Genomic DNA, 19,299 nt, shown 5'->3' with positions numbered 1-19,299 from the left:
TTCAGCCGCAAGGAGTAAAGTTGACCATCGATAGGAGTTACAAGGGCTCTAACATTATCTGGGAGCAGGATTATGGTGAAATTTGCACACGGTAAGGGGAGATTCTCTGATAATGCGGCCCCGTGTGTGCCTGGACCATGCAGTGTAGATCCGCACTGCAGCTTTTACACGATATAAATCACTTTTTATTTCATAATCAATAAAAAGAAGATACACAATAAAACCCAGGTCCTCAGCCGAATATGAGAAAGGCAAAATGTTCCTCGAACTGGCAAGAGGCAGGGCAAACAAAACAATACAATAACAATGAAGAACATGACGTATAACATCTTGCCAAAAAAAACAAGCAATAAAACATTTGACAAGGAAAAACCTGCGCAAAACATAAGCAAATCTGTGTAATACAGATGAACATATAGATTGGTTGGTAAATGTACATATACAATGCTATTTAGTAGTTGCACTTTTGGAAGAAGACAATATTGAAGCCTCACACCATGATGGTTCATCTTTGGCATGAAATAGGCAATAGCTTGAGATAAGGCATAGTTTACTGATATCACGTATCACTGTTTTATGCTGTTTACTTAATTTCAGTGCCTTAAGAAGTTGTAGAAGTCTGAGTTTATTGTCTGTCGTTATTTGTCCTCTCGACCCGACTTCAAAACAAATGAGTTCAGTCGAATAACCTTGAGCTTGTAAAGAGTTAACAAGATGGGAATATTTCATGCATTTGTCATTATGACGTCTCTCGATATTAAATTCAAATGGTACTGTCAGTTCAAAAATGATCATTCTTTTTACATTACTGAAAAGAATAACCAGATCAGGACGGTCAGGTGTACGTAAAACATTGTGGGGGATGGTACCTTTTGTATGACCTGGTAAATCCTTGCCCCTGGTTGGGGCAAGGCGCGAGCCGCACGACAGAAGCCCAATCCCCACCAACCAAGGGCTACAATTATTGCAGCTACCAAGCAGTCAGCGCGAAGCTGCTGCCGATCAAACTCTGTGGTTACATTCAAATTCTAACGCAACTGGAAGACGATATTTTTAGGAAATTCGAGCGTTGGTGTTGGGGAATCAATGACCGCTGGCGATTTGAACCGACCGTCAATCAAACGCTAACCTCGTATAAACTCTGTTTGCAGGATAAGCAAAAGAAGCCAAAAGGTTGAGATCAATTTGCGTAATTAATGGTATAGAAATCAAACATCATACTGGCCAAGTGTTTGACTGGGAGGAGAACTCCACTAATGCGAGAACCTGGAATTGAAAATTGCGGCTTTAATGTTGACTTTGACCTAGCGTCACAAGTCGGACGACTATGCCAAACAAAATAAGTTTTACAGTAAATGAAAGTTTCAGTCAGGCATATTTAATTACAAACGAGTTACTCTGCTTTGTTTCCGAAACAGACGGCACATGGTCACCATACCCCCCCCCCCCCCCCCCCATCCCAATAGAGCTGTTTATTGAGTTGCGTTTGCCAGAGTGGACAAAGTTTCAGGGTAACTACTTTTCGGCTAGATGCGTTCCTTGTTCAGAATAAAATAATTGATGGGGGTTGATAAAGACGTAATTAATTTGCAGTTCTCTACAGCTCGATGTCTTTTCTTACTTTCTTTTTTCACTTTTTCCGGGATCAAGAAGTGCCTTTATGTAACTATCATCGACTGACAGCTGTTCTAGATCCATAGCTGTCCTTGTGCCAGACTTTCAGATCAGCCTCAGGCTGAGTTAACAGCGGCTCAGCATAGACACTAACTTTGCAGTTTTATCAGAAAGTATCACAAGGGCAGGAAGGAGCGCGCTTTTTACATGTAGATACTAGCTATTGAGGAAACCGTCGACAGTATAGGCGCGGATGGATGTTTTGTCTAAAATGTATCAGTCTCAGTGAGACGGGATTATCACTAAAAATGTAACATTGTCGGGTCCGAACCAATATCGAAAATCGCATATCCGAAATAAGGAGCAGTGTATCAAATTGCAATATTCGATTTTGTTTCACGCATAAGACAGAACACGTCGCACAAGAGCAACTACTTCATGCGCAATATTGCTAGTCAACACTCGTAAATATCAATTTAAAGTCGATTCCACACAAATGTTTTTTCTCTTTCCAAACTTGAAAAATGCCTGGCCGCAAAATGTATCCCGCGCCTCGCGCAATTTAAATTTGCGAATTCGTTCACAAAATCGCAGCGGTTTATGTAAAATTAGCTTGTAAACGTCATTTCCTTATGTCTGAAATCTGTGACAAAATGCAATTTAGACATAATTTATCATGTCGTTCTCTGATTTCAACATCGAAATATGGTTGGCCTAATAATGCCACGGATTTTATTGGTCAACACACAGAAGATGATATGCATGTATCTACAGAGTGTGTTCACTTACCTAGAATCAGTGAACAATTCAAAAGGCTGAATGTAACTGAAAAGTAATTTCAAGAGGCTTTTGGAAAGACAAGAAGGGTGTACAGAAATGAAAACGTTACATCCCAAAAGGTTCTTGCTGATACTGTGATAGATTTTTTCTTCCACATTAGCTTGCCATTTTTTCCATAGTCATCTCAGGCAGATTCTCCCCTCTTATATCTGCTGGAATTTTTTTTAGAAAATCTTCCAGACCCCCCAAGGATATCAAATGGTTCACCCCTAACTGTGTGTTACTCAAAGAGAAATAAATATTTTATTTTAGAACACTTAACGTCATACTTGACGTACTTGATTTTATTCCTATTGACATTACTTGTGATCGACTTCTATCGGGACTTCCACAAATCATAGACTCTATTGTTTTGAGTCTATGCCCAATAATGCATAGAAAGCATGCGCATGCGTTTACATCCGCCCTCAACGGCCCGGTAAGCTCTTACTCTAATTTTTATTGGTCGTAGCCCGAAAAAACAGACGATTTCACCAATCAGAGATGCTGACATAGAAACCGGTAACGTTAAAAAGCTCTGTGACGTCATCAGCTCTTTAGTATTGAGATATTGACGATGGAACGGTGAGTTTGACAAGTTTCTTCGATTCTGTAGATACTTCTATAAAAATATTCATTTGTCAAACCCCTTATTTCAAACAATAGAAATTTACAGAACTTTTTAATGGTGTTCGATGTGTGCACCAAATCGTCTTATTCACTGATTGACATTAATTACAGAATGGTGCCATTTTAGCTGTACACATGGTGGCCTACGGCGTCATGCAGAAGTTAATGCATGCAATCTCTAGATCAATTTCGTCCAGTGTTTTCTTTACCCGCTTGCCAAATCGCATTTGCGAGAAAACAGTCACGTTTTGAGAGAAAATTTTGTCACAAATTAGCCCAACTGGCGAATCCAAATTCGGGCTCAAGTGAAACGACCGTTACTGTCCGTATATAGTCATGTGCTTTCAATCATGTAATTGTTGAATTATTAGTGAATGAGAAAAGAATGGTCTTGTGCGGTATTTAAACATAAATTACATAAAATGTAGCAATCGTGGGCAACTTGTGCGATTCGCTACATACACGATTTCTGCCATGCGAACACATCAGTCTCTCAAGATAAAACGGAACTCAGTCAGTGTTGGAAAGCAAGGAGAAATTTCTACCAAGAGTACTCAAAAACTCCAGGTCCTTCGTGAAAATTGCCGGTCCTTCACTCAGTCGGTCTACAAGTTTATGCAAGTTTAAATCTCAGTTCAACTAGTGTTTTGACGATAGTACTGAACAGTTGGGCTGTCTTTTGATTTTATGAACAGAATAGACAGCTATTAACTGTTTGTTAACTTATATTATAATTATAAGACCAAAACATCCATCATCATTTTCAGTTCACATTTGGTATACCAATGTGAGCTTATTGCATGTCAGCGTTCGTCATCTGTATTGTATGTATGTATGTATGTATGTATGTATGTATGTATGTATGTATGTATGTATGTATGTATGTATGAACGTCCATCCACTGCATAAACTTGAGAACCGCTGTGCAGTTCAGCTTGATATTTGGTGTGTAGATGTATCCAGGGCTGTAAATGGGATTTTATTCAAATGAAGTTGACATTCCAAAAATTATGCAAATGAGCTTAGAAATGTGGTAATGTTCAAAATTAATAACTCAAGAACTGCTGTTCGGATTGCTTTGAAATTAGTACACAAGTACCTTAGGTAAATCTCATACAGTATTATGGATTTTGTGAAGATATCTTGAATTTCCCATTTTTACTAATTTTTTTGGTGATTTTCTTCATTTTTGGTTAAAAATCTATTTTTCTCTCTGAAACAGATGGCCCAATTACTTTGATTTTGGGGTGGATGTATGCAGGGTTGTTATCTTAGTATTTTTCACCAATTATAACAAAATTAGCAATATTACATTTTTAGTCCTTTGGACCATGGTCCAAAGGATTAATGTGTGATCACTCTGTGTGTGCGGTATGCTGTATGCTGTATGCCGTGTGCCGTAGACACCCACCATTTGAAAACGCTTCAGTAACTTTTCCTGAAATTTGGCAGGATGATCACTTTTGCAAATCCCTCTAGCATGCTAATTGGATTTTTTGATTGAATCGTTGAAAGTGTCATTTTGGGTCAGTTTACTAAAATTCACTGTTCTCATTTGCATATTACTCAATGCACTGTGCACTGTTAACTTGACAACTGCTGAACCAAATGTGATGCTACTTGGTATGTAACATCGCCAGGGAAAGATCTAGATCTGATAAGATAATGGTGGGCGTAGCTTGCATAATTAAGGGCAATTTGCATAATTAGTTTTATGGGCAATACATCAAGAATGCTTCAGTAACTTTTTCTGAAATTTGGTAAGATGATGACTGGTGCAAATCTCTAAAGCATGCTTTTGGGAATTTTTGATTGAATCGTTGAAAGTGTCATTTTTGGGCATTTTACTGAAATTCACTGTTCACATTCGCATATTGCACAATGCAATGTGCACTTATAACTTGACAACTGCTGAACCAAATGTGATGCTACTTGGTATGTAACATTGCCAGGGAAAGATCTAGATCTGATAAGATAATGGTGGGCATGGCTTGCATAATTAAGGGCAATTTGCATAATTCTTTTTGTTGGCAATACGTCAAGAATGTTTCATTAACTTTTTCTGAAATTTAGTAAGATGATGACTGGTGCAAATATCTCCAGCGTACTATTGAGAATTTTTGATTGAATTGTTGAACGTGTCATTTTGGTCATTTTTCTAAATTCACTCTTCACATTTGCAAATTGCACAATGCAATGTGCAATGTTAACTTGACAACCACTGAACCAAATGTGATGCTATTTGGTATATAAAATCTCCGGGGAAAGATCTAGATCTGATAAGATAATGGTGGGTGTGGCTTGCATAATTAAGGGTACTCATTATTAATGTGCATATCTAATGCATGGGATTAGAGGTTTGGTTTCTGATGTTTATTGATCATTGTAGGACTGAAATTGTATTGTAAATTTCAGGACCTCCTTGACCTATGTTGACCTAATCAAATATGCACATATCTAATTCTAGGCTTACCAAAAGTGCTAGAGTTGCAGTTTTTTGAACATTGATCACTGTGGAACTAAAATTTGCTGTCAAATTTCTAGACCCCTTTGACCTATGGTAACCTCTTTAAATATGCACATACCTAATTCCAGGCCAACCAATTGAGGTAGAAGTCTGTTTTTGCTGGACGTGGACATGTATCGGATCAAAATATTTCAAGAAAATTTTGAGTGACCTTGGGGCGACCGCTGACCTACTTTGGCCTCCATTTGACTTACTTTCACTCATGTCACCTCCCTTAACATGTATTCACATGGTTATTGGTGGTACAGGGTACTTATATGGAGCCTGACAATTTAAGAGTACTGTTCAATGTGACTACCTCATCAATTATGTGCATAACTAATTCTAGGCTTCCTATAATTCTTTGAGAAGTGGTTTTTGGTGGATTGGGATAACTATGGAACTAAATGTTTTGCCAAAGTTTCTGATGACATATATTTTTAGAACTAATAGAGGTAAAGGGCTGAGATTCGGTGGCATAGTGCACCATATGGTGATTGTTCTCTAAATCCTGCCTATGGCTTAGTGCTTGGGCCCCTGAAAGCTGCTTGGAGCTATAATTTTACCACATATTTCTGTAAAAAATTTACACAGTGACCCCATATTCCATACAATGTAAAGTCAAAGAAGTCCTCTGTTTTTACTCTATACAAATAACAAGAATTCATTTCTTTGCTACAGCATTGTCTTCCGAAGTCGTGCCCATTAGCCACAGTGTCCACTTCAGTCTTCCTTTGATTGTAATTACCTTTGACCTACTCTTGACATGTGCTATTATTTTATGCATATCTAATTGTAGGCTAATCAATAATGCTAGAAGTTCGTTTTTGATTCTTGTGGTCACTACAAGACTTAAATTTGTTGGTAAAATCCAACACTCACTTGATCGGGACCTACCCTTGACACCCCCATTTCATCCTACATAGTCATTTACAAGACTTTCTTGGGAATATGAAGACCTGTCAGGATAAAGTGATCTGAACAGAGGTAAAGAATCTACAAATCCACACACACTTGTGAGAAACTTATCTGTCAAGGAACATTTGTTCATGGCTTGCAATAAATACCTACAATCAAAAGATCGAGCATTGTGTGCAATTAAAATTGGATTATCAAATCTACAGATAAATGTAATAAAATTATTCAAGCATGTCTCCTCGGGAACTGTAGTCACTGGGTTTCCTTCATAGTACAATTTACCATTTTTCACGGTAAGGCGAGTTTTTTCACTGGCAATGCGACAAATTGGCTGTGTTGGCAAATATACTGGCTGAACTGGGAATCTCCTGACACAGCTGCAATTTGAGTGATTTCTGCAGTTGAGTCTGAAATTCAATAAAAATAAAACATGAAAAGTTTAGTCTTCTGAATAGTAATATAGAGTCAATCCAGCTGTGTAAAACATTGATTTTGGTTACAGTCGGGAAGTTACTGAAGTTGAATAATGTGTTCTATCTACTATGTTCACTTTTTGTATGAACAATACTTTCATATGGAATATCAACAAGCATCATGACTTTTACACCAAATTGATTCAAACTACATACATCTCTATGAAACCCAAGCATACTTTGTTTTTGTCAACCTGTGTTTGCCATTAAGACTAAAGTAATTTTTTGTTTTGTGTCCGCATGCATAGGTTTTCAGAGATTTACTGAGAAAAAAGAATGCAATTTTGTAGCAAAAAAAATGTTTTTGGTGATGTTCTGTCCCCAAACAATGTCTGACTTTTAAATTAATGCAATTTTCTTCTTCAGTTAGTCATATTAGTATTATTGAATCATGTTGCAACATAAACAGTGTAACCTCTACAAGACTACTTAAGTTTACCCCACTGATGTGTGCTCTTGTTAAAAGAAACTGCCAAAAAGGGCAAATTTGTTGTGTGTTAATTTTTGGGTGTTTTTTGGACCACTTACCTGTGTTCCTTTAACAATTTTTGGTGGACACAAAACTAAGAATTTAATTACTCTGACCTAATTCATTAAGGATAACTAGTAAATGCAGAAAAGACACTGCCAACCACAACTAATGCACTCTTTCAAAATCATAGATAATTTCCAAATACCGTGTATGTTCACTGATAAATACAATGAAGTGTTGATGTGTGCTAACTAGTTTTGATTTAATATAGGATATTTTTAGAGTCAAACATGAAACTGCAGAACAATAAAATGCAAATAAAAGCTTTCAAGAAAAATGCCAATAGAAACTCCAAAACTGATCTTACACACTGTACTTACATGCTGATGTAGTTTCTATATCAAATATCACAGGTGTGTATGATCCTGAAGGTAGAGACACAAGTTCAGGTGCTACAACAGGCTCTGGAATCTCAACCCTGGATTTTTCTGATGACATGGACAGCCCAATATCCTTTTCATACGTACTCCCTTCTCGAACCTCAGTGGCTGCTATCTTCTGGCTCTTTTCTCTTTTTGCTGAAGTACAAGAAATAAAATTTGACAAAAAACTGTATGATCTAGTGAGTGGTTTTCATATAAGAAATATTTACAAATAACCATGTTATTTATGGCTGTCTGTCTGCTTGTCTGTCTTTGTCTCACTCTGTATGTATGTACACTGTTTGTGGCATTCATTTTAATTTATTTTTAAATTCTCTCACGTCAACATACCTGTAGCCGCTTCAACTTCCCTTCCTTGGTCTTAACTCTGTCATTCACTTCCTGGACTTTCTTATCCAATTTGGCACCATACATTTGGCATGTTCTACTTGGTGAGAGTAAATTTTCTTCGTGAACCTGCAATCAAGCAATAACAATAAGCGTATTTGCCTGTTGGGAGTTGAGCAAAGTAACTGACTGGTTCACATGGAAGTTATTTAAAAGTTTCATTCCCCTTGCAGAGTACAATATATTGTAATTACAATGTATGCAGGTTCTCAGTCTGTCTTATTATATTCCTCATTATGATTGCCAAACTGTGATTTTTTTGGGATGAACAGCATCTGGGAATGTAATGGGTCAATTTAATGTTATACTGACTGGTTGCCATGCTGAGCTAGGTAGAGAAAATTATAAACGATCTATTGCCAAGGTTACTGGTCTAACAAAATAAGCATTTAAAGATATAGTCACCTAGGGTATTCAAAATGGATATGTGAGGACTCTGTTTTTAAAAAACAGCCACTAACTTGAAATCTGTGATTGGCTAGTTCTTCGCTTTCCATTGTAACTGTCACTAAATTCAAATAGGTGACCGTATACTTTTAACATTATATGGTATTCACTAGTAATGTTAAACTGACCTAGCTTCTCACTCTATCACTGAGTCATTCTTTTACCAACCTTACTAATGTATGTATGTCCTATATTCTTCTGGGCAACTGCTGCAGCCACACGCATATTAAAGCTGTTAGAACTGCTGTAGTGTTTGGCTTTCGGTGCTTTTGAAGCTATCACCATATTCAAACTTTCGTTTCCTTGTGATGAACCTAATCTCGCAAGGTCACTCGAATTGGCGATATACAAATTCAAGATACTATCTAAGTCCTTCCTTAGATCTTCACCACACAAATCTTTACCGTATGGGAGGCTTTTGTGCTTATACTGAGCTGGATCTTTCATATATTGGCACCACTTTGTATCACAATTAGTGTGATCACCAAATGCATGGGGGACAATTGCCCTAAGGTTTCTTTCTAGATCACTCACATTGCTGTTGTTTTGACTTAGGGCATAACTGAAGCATTTCTGGAGATGGTTTATTACTTTTGTTGACAACTGACAGTATGATTTCTCTGCTTTCAGTTTATAAAGTTTGTCTGCAAAGCCTTTTTTTACATGATTGTTGTCTTTGTGTTTTACAAATGGTGGGCTAGCCTAAGAACTTGGTTAAATTCTGGATAATAATAACCATGCAAGTTAAAATAATTGTGCACCAGAAACTATTCTTCTAATGATCAGTTGAATCAGGAACTGCAGTGAAATTTGGTTGAAAATGGGTAAAATGTTCCAAAAGTATTATTTTGAATGGGAAACTGAATTAGAAACTAAGAAATGAATCAGGAACTGAAGTGAAAATGGCCTAAATACAATTTGAATTGGTCAAATATGTTACTTTGAATAAGGAACTGGGAACCAGGCTTCTAATTATCAGTTAAATCAGGAACTGCAATGAACCTTGGTTAAAAACGGGTAAAATGGGCCAAAGGTATTATTGTGAATAAGGAACTGAATTAGAAACTAAGACATGAATCAAGAACTGAAGTAAAGGTGGCCTCGATACGATTAGAATGGTCAAATGTGTTATATTGAGTAAGGAACTAGGAACAATCTTCACATTGCAATTCCTTATTCTATTTTGAGAATAAGGAACTTGGAACAAGGCTTCTAATTATCAATCGAATCAGGAACTGTAGTAAAAATTGGTTGAAAACGGGTACAATGGACAAAAAATATTATTTGAATAGGGAACTGAATAAGAAACTGAAATGAATCCGGAACTGAAGTGAAAATGGCCTACATACAAGTAGAACTGTTCGCAGGTGTTATTTGAATAAGGAACTGGGAATCGAACTTAACATTGCAGTTTCTTTTCAGAATGGGTCAAATAAAAAAAACTAGGAACTCGGCTTCTAATTATCAGTCAAATCAGGAACTGCGGTAAAATTTTGTTGAAAACGGGGTAAAATGGGGAAAAAGTATTTTGAATGGGCAACTGAATTAGAAAATGGGAAATGAATCAGGAACTGAAGTGAAAATGGCCTCAATACAATTAGAATTGGTCATAGATGTTATTTTGAATAAGGAACTGGGAACTGGGAATCAAACTTAACGTAATGGTTGCAGTTTTTTTTTCAGATTGAGTCAAATAAGGAACCAGGAAATAGGCTTCCAATTATCAGTCGAATTAGGAACTGCAGTTGACATTTGGTTGAAAACGGGTAAAATGGGCTAAGAGTTTTATGACTCGGGAATTAGAATTAGAAACTACGAAATAAATCAAAAACTGAAGTGAAAATGGCCTAGTTAAAATTCGAATTGGTCAAATGTGTTATTTTGAATAAGGAACTAGGAACTAGGAACCTACTTTACGTTGCAGTTCCTTATTCAGCTTGGGTTAAATAAGGAACTAGGAACTAGGAACCAACTTCACATTGCAGTTCCTTATTCAGATTTCGCCGAATAAGGAACTAGGAACTAGGGTTCTAATTATCAGTCGAATCAGGAACTGCACTGAAATTTGGTTGAAAACAGGTAAAATTGGGAAATAGTATTATTGTGAAACATAAACTGACTTAAATTACAACTATAAAATAAATCTGAAATGTAAATGGCCTAATAAAATACGAATTGGTCAAATATGTTATTTTGAATAAGGAACTAGGAACCTACTTCACGTTGCAGTTCCTTATTCAGCTTGGGTTGAATAAGGAACTAGGAACTAGGAACTAACTTCACATTGCAGTTCCTTATTCACATTGCAGTTCCTTATTCATATTTTGCTGAATAAGGAACTAGGAACTAGGGTTCTTATTATCAGTCGAATCAGGAACTGTACTGAAATTTGGTTGAAAACAGGTAAAATTGGGGAATAGTATTATTGTGAATCATACATTGACTTAAATGACAACTAAAAAATAAATCTGGAACTGAAATGAAATTGATCTGATAAAATTCGAATTGGTCAAATGTGTTATTTTGAATAAGGAACTAGGAACCAACTTCACGTTGCAGTTCCTTATTCAGATTGGGCCGAATAAGGAACTGGGAACCATCGAATAAGGAACTAGGAACTAGGTTTCTATTTGCAGTAAAATTTGGTTGAAAAGGGGTAAACGGGGACAAAAATGTTATTTTGAATCGGGAACTGAATTAGAAACTAAGAAATGAATCAGGAACTAGTGCAAATGGCGTTAATACGATTAGAATTGGTCAAAAATGTAATTTTGAATAAGGAACTAGGAACTAGGAACCAACTTTACATTGCAGTTCCTTATTCAGAATGGGCCGAATAAGGAACTGGGAACCATCGAATAAGGAACTAGGAACTAGGTTTCTATTTGCAGTAAAATTTGGTTGAAAAGGGGTAAACTGGGACAAAAATGTTATTTTGAATCGGATACTGAATTAGAAACTAAGAAATGAATCAGGAACTAGTGCAAATGGCGTTAATACGATTAGAATTGGTCAAAAATGTAATTTTGAATAAGGAACTAGGAACTAGGAACCAACTTCACATTGCAGTTCCTTATTCAGAATGGGCCGAATAAGGAACTGGGAACCATCGAATAAGGAACTAGCAACTAGGTTTCTATTTGCAGTAAAATTTGGTTGAAAAGGGGTAAACGGGGACAAAAATGTTATTTTGAATCGGGAACTGAATTAGAAACTAAGAAATGAATCAGGAACTAGTGCAAATGGCGTTAATACGATTAGAATTGGTCAAAAATGTAATTTTGAATAAGGAACTAGGAACTAGGAACCAACTTCACATTGCAGTTCCTTATTCAGAATGGGCCGAATAAGGAACTGGGCACCATCGAATAAGGAACTAGCAACTAGGTTTCTATTTGCAGTAAAATTTGGTTGAAAAAGGGTAAACGGGGACAAAATGTTATTTTGAATCGGGAACTGAAATAGAAACTAAGAAATGAATCAGGAACTAGTGCAAATGGCGTTAATACGATTAGAATTGGTCAAAATGTAATTTTGAATAAGGAACTAGGAACTAGGAACCAACTTCACATTGCAGTTCCTTATTCAGAATGGGCCGAATAAGGAACTGGGAACCATCGAATAAGGAACTAGGAACTAGGTTTCTATTTGCAGTAAAATTTGGTTGAAAAGGGGTAAACGGGGACAAAAATGTTATTTTGAATCGGGAACTGAATTAGAAACTAAGAAATGAATCAGGACTAGTGCAAATGGCGTTAATACGATTAGAATTGGTCAAAAATGTAATTTTGAATAAGGAACTAGGAACTAGGAACCAACTTCACATTGCAGTTCCTTATTCAGAATGGGCCGAATAAGGAACTGGAACCATCGAATAAGGAACTAGCAACTAGGTTTCTATTTGCAGTAAAATTTGGTTGAAAAGGGGTAAACGGGGACAAAAATGTTATTTTGAATCGGGAACTGAATTAGAAACTAAGAAATGAATCAGGAACTAGTGCAAATGGCGTTAATACGATTAGAATTGGTCAAAAATGTAATTTTGAATAAGGAACTAGGAACTAGGAACCAACTTCACATTGCAGTTCCTTATTCAGAATGGGCCGAATAAGGAACTGGGCACCATCGAATAAGGAACTAGCAACTAGGTTTCTATTTGCAGTAAAATTTGGTTGAAAAGGGGTAAACGGGGACAAAAATGTTATTTTGAATCGGGAACTGAAATAGAAACTAAGAAATGAATCAGGAACTAGTGCAAATGGCGTTAATACGATTAGAATTGGTCAAAAATGTAATTTTGAATAAGGAACTAGGAACTAGGAACCAACTTCACATTGCAGTTCCTTATTCAGAATGGGCCGAATAAGGAACTGGGAACCATCGAATAAGGAACTAGGAACTAGGTTTCTATTTGCAGTAAAATTTGGTTGAAAAGGGGTAAACGGGGACAAAAATGTTATTTTGAATCGGGAACTGAATTAGAAACTAAGAAATGAATCAGAACTAGTGCAAATGGCGTTAATACGATTAGAATTGGTCAAAAATGTAATTTTGAATAAGGAACTAGGAACTAGGAACCAACTTCACATTGCAGTTCCTTATTCAGAATGGGCCGAATAAGGAACTGGGAACCATCGAATAAGGAACTAGCAACTAGGTTTCTATTTGCAGTAAAATTTGGTTGAAAAGGGGTAAACGGGGACAAAATGTTATTTTGAATCGGGAACTGAATTAGAAACTAAGAAATGAATCAGGAACTAGTGCAAATGGCGTTAATACGATTAGAATTGGTCAAAAATGTAATTTTGAATAAGGAACTAGGAACTAGGAACCAACTTCACATTGCAGTTCCTTATTCAGAATGGGCCGAATAAGGAACTAGGAACCGGGAACCAACTTCACGTTGCAGTTCCTTATTCAGATCGGGTCGAATAAGGAACTAGGAACTAGGAACTAGGAACCAACTTCACACACCTTATGGTTTGGGAGAGGAGAGCCTACACTGTACAGCGAGGGATCGCTGGTCGCCGGGTGTACTGTACCAGCGACAGGACCGCCGGCTGCTGGTCTAACCACAGGGTCCTCGAGCTCCGGTGATGATGGTGATCAAACATTTAAAAATGAAGGAAAATGTATTTGGACTCAGTAAAGTTGTTGTTGTTGTTGTTGTTATTGTTGTTGTTTTTGTAGTTGATAGTATTTTCAGAAAAGGACAAATTATGCGCTGCAAAATTCAATACAGCCTCACTGTACACATGGAGGTAAGCTGCCTCCATGCTATACACATGCGCTGCAAAATTCAATACAGCGATATTGATGATGATGATGATTAAATATTTAAAAATGGAGAAAATAAAAATATATTGGACTCTGTAAATTGTTGCTGTTGATGTTTTTATTATTGTTGTTGTTGTTGTTGATAGTATTTGCAGAAAAGAACAAAGTATGCGCTGCGAAATTCAATACAGCCTTACTATACTATGCGCTGCAAAATTCATTACAGCCTGTGCGTTGCCGCCCAACTATACTATGGCCTATGCGTTGCAAATTCAATACAGCCTAACTATACATGTGCGTTGCCGCCTAACTATACTATGCGTTGCAAATTCAATACAGCCTAACTATACATGTGCGTTGCCGCCTAACTATACTATGCGTTGCAAATTCAATACAGCCTAACATTACCCAAGGGTTGTCACTTCATTGCCACACACTTTTTTTTCAATCGCCAAAAATGCACCTAGCAAGCATCGAAATCGGTAAAATTCGACGTAGGGTCAAAGCACATTGGTCCTTCTCAATCATACTCAAACATGTTTACCTCTTACCGATGAAAAGTCGAGAAATCAGCAGGTTTTTCGGCGCATCTGGTCGTCTCTTACATTCCAGATTTAAAAGACCGCGCGGTACATTAAGTCACATGGGCGCATTTCAAATCGAACCAATAGCAGAGCTGGATGGGCCCAGCGTGAAAACCTGGCAGTAACGTAAGTTTCTTACGTCTTTTGAAGACTATGGGTGACACTGTCTGCGTATGAAATTCTGGTAACTTTAACAGTTGCAGTTCACCCATAGCAAGAGAAAGTTCTTTCCAAAGACGTGAGAAACTTACGTTACTGCCGGGTTTTCACGTCGGGCCCATTCATTCAGTACGGGCTCAGCTATTGGTTCGATTTGAAATGCGCCCACTTGACTTAATGTACCGCGCGGTCTTTTAAATCTGGAATGTGAGAGACGACAAGATGCGTTGAAAAACCTGCTGATTTCTCGACTTTTCATCGGTAAGAGGTAAAAATGTTTGAGTATGATTGAGAAGGACCAATGTGCTTTGACCCTACGTTGAATTTTACCGATTTCGATGCTTGCTAGGTGCATTTTTGGCGATTGAAAAAAAAGTGTGTGGCAATGAAGTGACAACCCTTGGGTAATGTTAGGCTGTATTGAATTTGCAACGCATAGTATAGTTAGGCGGCAACGCACATGTATAGTTAGGCTGTATTGAATTTGCAACGCATAGTATAGTTAGGCGGCAACGCACATGTATAGTTAGGCTGTATTGAATTTGCAACGCATAGTATAGTTAGGCTGCAACGCACATGTATAGTTAGGCTGTATTGAATTTTGCAGCGCATAGTATAGTAAGGCTGTATTGAATTTCGCAGCGCATACTTTGTTCTTTTCTGCAAATACTATCAACAACAACAACAATAATAATACAACAACAACAACAACAACAAATTTACAGAGTCCATAAATTTTTATTTTTCTCCCTTTTTAAATATTTAATCATCATCATCATCAATATCGCTGTATTGAATTTTGCAGCGCTTGTGTATAGCATGGAGGTAGCTTACCTCCATGTGTACAGTGAGGCTGTATTGAATTTTGCAGCGCATAATTTGTCATTTTCTGCAAATACTATCAACTACAACATCAATAACAACAACAACAACAACAACAACTTTACTGAGTCCAAATATATTTTTATTTTTCTTCATTTTTAAATGTTTAATCACCATCATCATCGGAGCTCGAGGACCCTGTGGGCTAACAACCTCGAGTGTACATTGAGGCACGCCATGAGCGAGGGGACCGCTTGCAGCCGACGAACCACCACGAGTGTTTTGTCCACTCGTAACTGTTTAATATAGAATGGGACGTAACTTGGACGTCCATGAGATGATATTGAAGACTAGAAGCTGAGAGTTATCGCTGAAATACCCCAAATATCTTGTCCAACATCCGAGTGTGATGATCCAAAACCCTCTGGCATTAAACTGTAACAGTCATGCCGTTGAGAATTATTCAACTTACACGTTGGGCTTTTTCTGCGGGGTGTCCCACTCTTGTTTTCTTTTCTCGAACGGGCCTCTTTTTTTCTACTGTTTTTTTTTTTTTTTTTTTTTTTTTGTTAACCTCGTTTTTTTTTTTTTTTTGGTAACCTCGTTTTGGGGATTTTTTTCAAGCTGACCTCGTTTTGGTTTCTTTTCAGCCTCAACGCCATGCCAGCGCGATCTCGGTCGACTTTTCAATTGTGATTCTCTTTCTTTTTTTAGTCAGACCTGATGGTGGTTCGTTTTATTTTTTGTAGTAGTGAAAGTACTATTTTTGGTTTTGTTTTTAATCATTTCAATATTTTTTGTGTGTGTGCTTGATTTTTTTTTGCTTTTTCCCTTATAATCAGCGTTCATTGCACCTTTATATCAAATACACGTGTATGTACGTCAATAAGTATGGGAGTGTGGTATTTCCAATTTTTTGCAAACAGTTTATCTTCTCATTACGGTTTAAAGAGTATTTTACAATTATGTATTACATAACATTCTGCTCTTTTTTGCAGTTATACTTTTCTCGTTTATTTTCTTCCGTAATGCCATTGAATTTTTATTTCAATCGAGAAAGACGGTTGCACGTCATCTTTATCTGTACAGACACATTCAAATATTTAATGACACATATTTTCAAATGAATGCTATTTTAATTTTACGAAAAGGTACATTAATAAAATGCAAGACGAAAGAACTTTTTTTTATTATTCATCATGTTTAAGACTTTATTTTGATTTGACAATTTACAATTTAGTTTTACTCTATGGCGATAAATATTTTTGAAACATTTGGCGCGCCGTACAATGGCACTGATCAGTATTAAATTTAGTCCTGGTAGATAGCACGTAATTTCTCAGCTGACCTGAGGTTTCTTGCTAGAAAATACAGCTCTATGTAAGTCCGTCAGGTACATAGGTGCAATACCATTGATAATTTTTGAAAGTAGTCAACTTTACCTTGGATCTCATAAGAGCCTCGATTGGACGACAATGCAAGCCGATTAACACGGCTGTGATATGATTAACTTTGAGTAATCGACGAACTACATGGAGGAGTGCAACACCATTTTCAGCTAATTGTAAGCTGCATTAACAAAGACCTCTGGAGGGCGAATTGACGGGGGGGGGGGGACTTAATAATATTAAGGGTATGTTGGGGCACCTGAAGGGACTTTGCGACTTAAGGGGGAGACTCGAAACAAAACTGTCTCTGACTGATATGAAATATGTGTTGTGGTGTCAATTTTAAGCTATAGTATTTGGCTAATTTTGGGTGGTTTTATTTTGTGTATCCACTGCAGTTTCATGTTCTACTCCCTGAAGCGTGATGAAAAGTCCAGCACAGCCATATGTGTACAGTCAGCATTGTTATTGTTTGAAATTGAATTCAGGTCCGGAGTAGAACAAGGAACTGCAGTCGATACGCAAAACAAAAGATACATGATTGGCCAAAAAGGTACAGCTAGTGTCCCCTTTATACAGATATGTTAATCGTATCGAGTTTTCCTGACAGATGAGGGAATTCACCATGTTGCCAAACCGTTTTTACGTGATTGTACAAGGGACAATAGCTGCAATGTATACCTTGATTTATAGTTTGGCCTGTGATTGTACAGAGACCACTATTATTGTATATCAAGATACTTATTAAAGCCCAAAAAGTCAATATTTAACAACACTTATATACATGTATACATATATACTTACATTACGGATATAGCAAGTTTTGTCAGGGAAAATTTACCTGTAGAGTATACCATGAGAAATGAAATGATACTTTTGGGTGAAATTCCAATATCATATTTGTTGTTCACATCTTCACTTTCAAACACCCTATTTGAATCAAGTGCATTTGTATCAATTGTCAGACACTTATAAAAACATAGATTTAGCTAGTTTAGTATTGTAAAAAAATTATTCATAGTTTTTTCATGAACTACCATCTATAGCGCATTAAAAATTTTAGTGAAATTCCGAAATCAAAATTCTTGAACACATATGCACTTTCAACTCCTCCATTCCAATCAAGTAGATTTATATCAATTAACAAACATCCATAAATGCACAGATATTGCTAGTTTTATATTCGAAAAATATTGTTTATAGTTTTCTCATAGACTACCATGTTTAGTGAATCAAAATTATCGATGAAATCCAAAAATCAAATCTTTTGTACACACATGCACTTTTTACCTGCCACTTCAAGGAAAGTACATTTACATGAATTATCAAACATATTTAAATGTACAGATATAACTTGTTTTTAGAGAGAACATGTTTATAGTCTTCCCAAGAGACTCCCATGTATTGTGATTTGATCCCTCCCCATAGGCATAGGTGAAATTTTATGACCCTTCAAAATAAAAATGCTTGCGCAAAAAATTGCGACCTACCTGCAATTTCTGTCCAATCCCTTTGAGGGGGATTTCAAAATTGTAGCAAGTAAGGAGGGGGATTTGAACGCATTGTGAGTTTGTTGGGGGGGGGGGCATTTGAAAAAATCTGGGAACTTTTTTGTTGATTCTCCCGCCCCCTCCAGAAGTGTTGGTGAATGCAGCCTAACTGAACAATCTGTTCTTTCGAGACCCCGTACAAGATGCTACAGTAATAATCCAACTCATCGTCCGCTCGCACGGCTCGTTAGCCAGACAGGAGTCTTCCACTAACTACGATTAGGGAAGCATCCAGCTGCCCGAACAGTAGGCCTTGGCAAGCGAAGATGAATCGAACTAGGATGTAAGGAAAGTATGCTTCAGTTTTTCAGTGGCACCTTTATCCAGGAATTTGCAGATCTTGCTCATCTGGTATGAAGAGTAATAGTCCTACTACATACTTGGTTGATATGATTGGACAATAAGCTGCCTTTGTTGAGGTCAACACCGAGAATTTGCACAGAGATTGAATGAGCTATGTAAAATCCACCAATCCCAAGTTAGCCATAATCGAAAAGGTATATTTCGGTATTGATGAATGTCTGCTATGCAATCCTCAAGACAAGAGCTTACGTCAACCGTTTTATTGCGAATCACATTAAATTTGGCTGTCGTCAGCTTACATCATGTATTCAAAACCGCGTTCGACTTCTCGGGATATCAAGTTGCCCGTAAAATATAGTTCAATTCGCCGATATATTATTGAAGGGCTGTACACATTGCCAAGGGCAAGTTCTCTTCATCAATAAGGTTTTACTGAGTCTGATGATCTTTTTTCATAACGCTGAATACAAAACGTCGAAATAAAATTGACCGCCTACGCAATGATAA

Source organism: Ptychodera flava, chromosome 22 (genome assembly GCF_041260155.1).
Source record: "Ptychodera flava strain L36383 chromosome 22, AS_Pfla_20210202, whole genome shotgun sequence".
Lineage (NCBI taxonomy): Eukaryota > Metazoa > Hemichordata > Enteropneusta > Ptychoderidae > Ptychodera > Ptychodera flava.
This window is presented reverse-complemented; position numbering follows the sequence as displayed.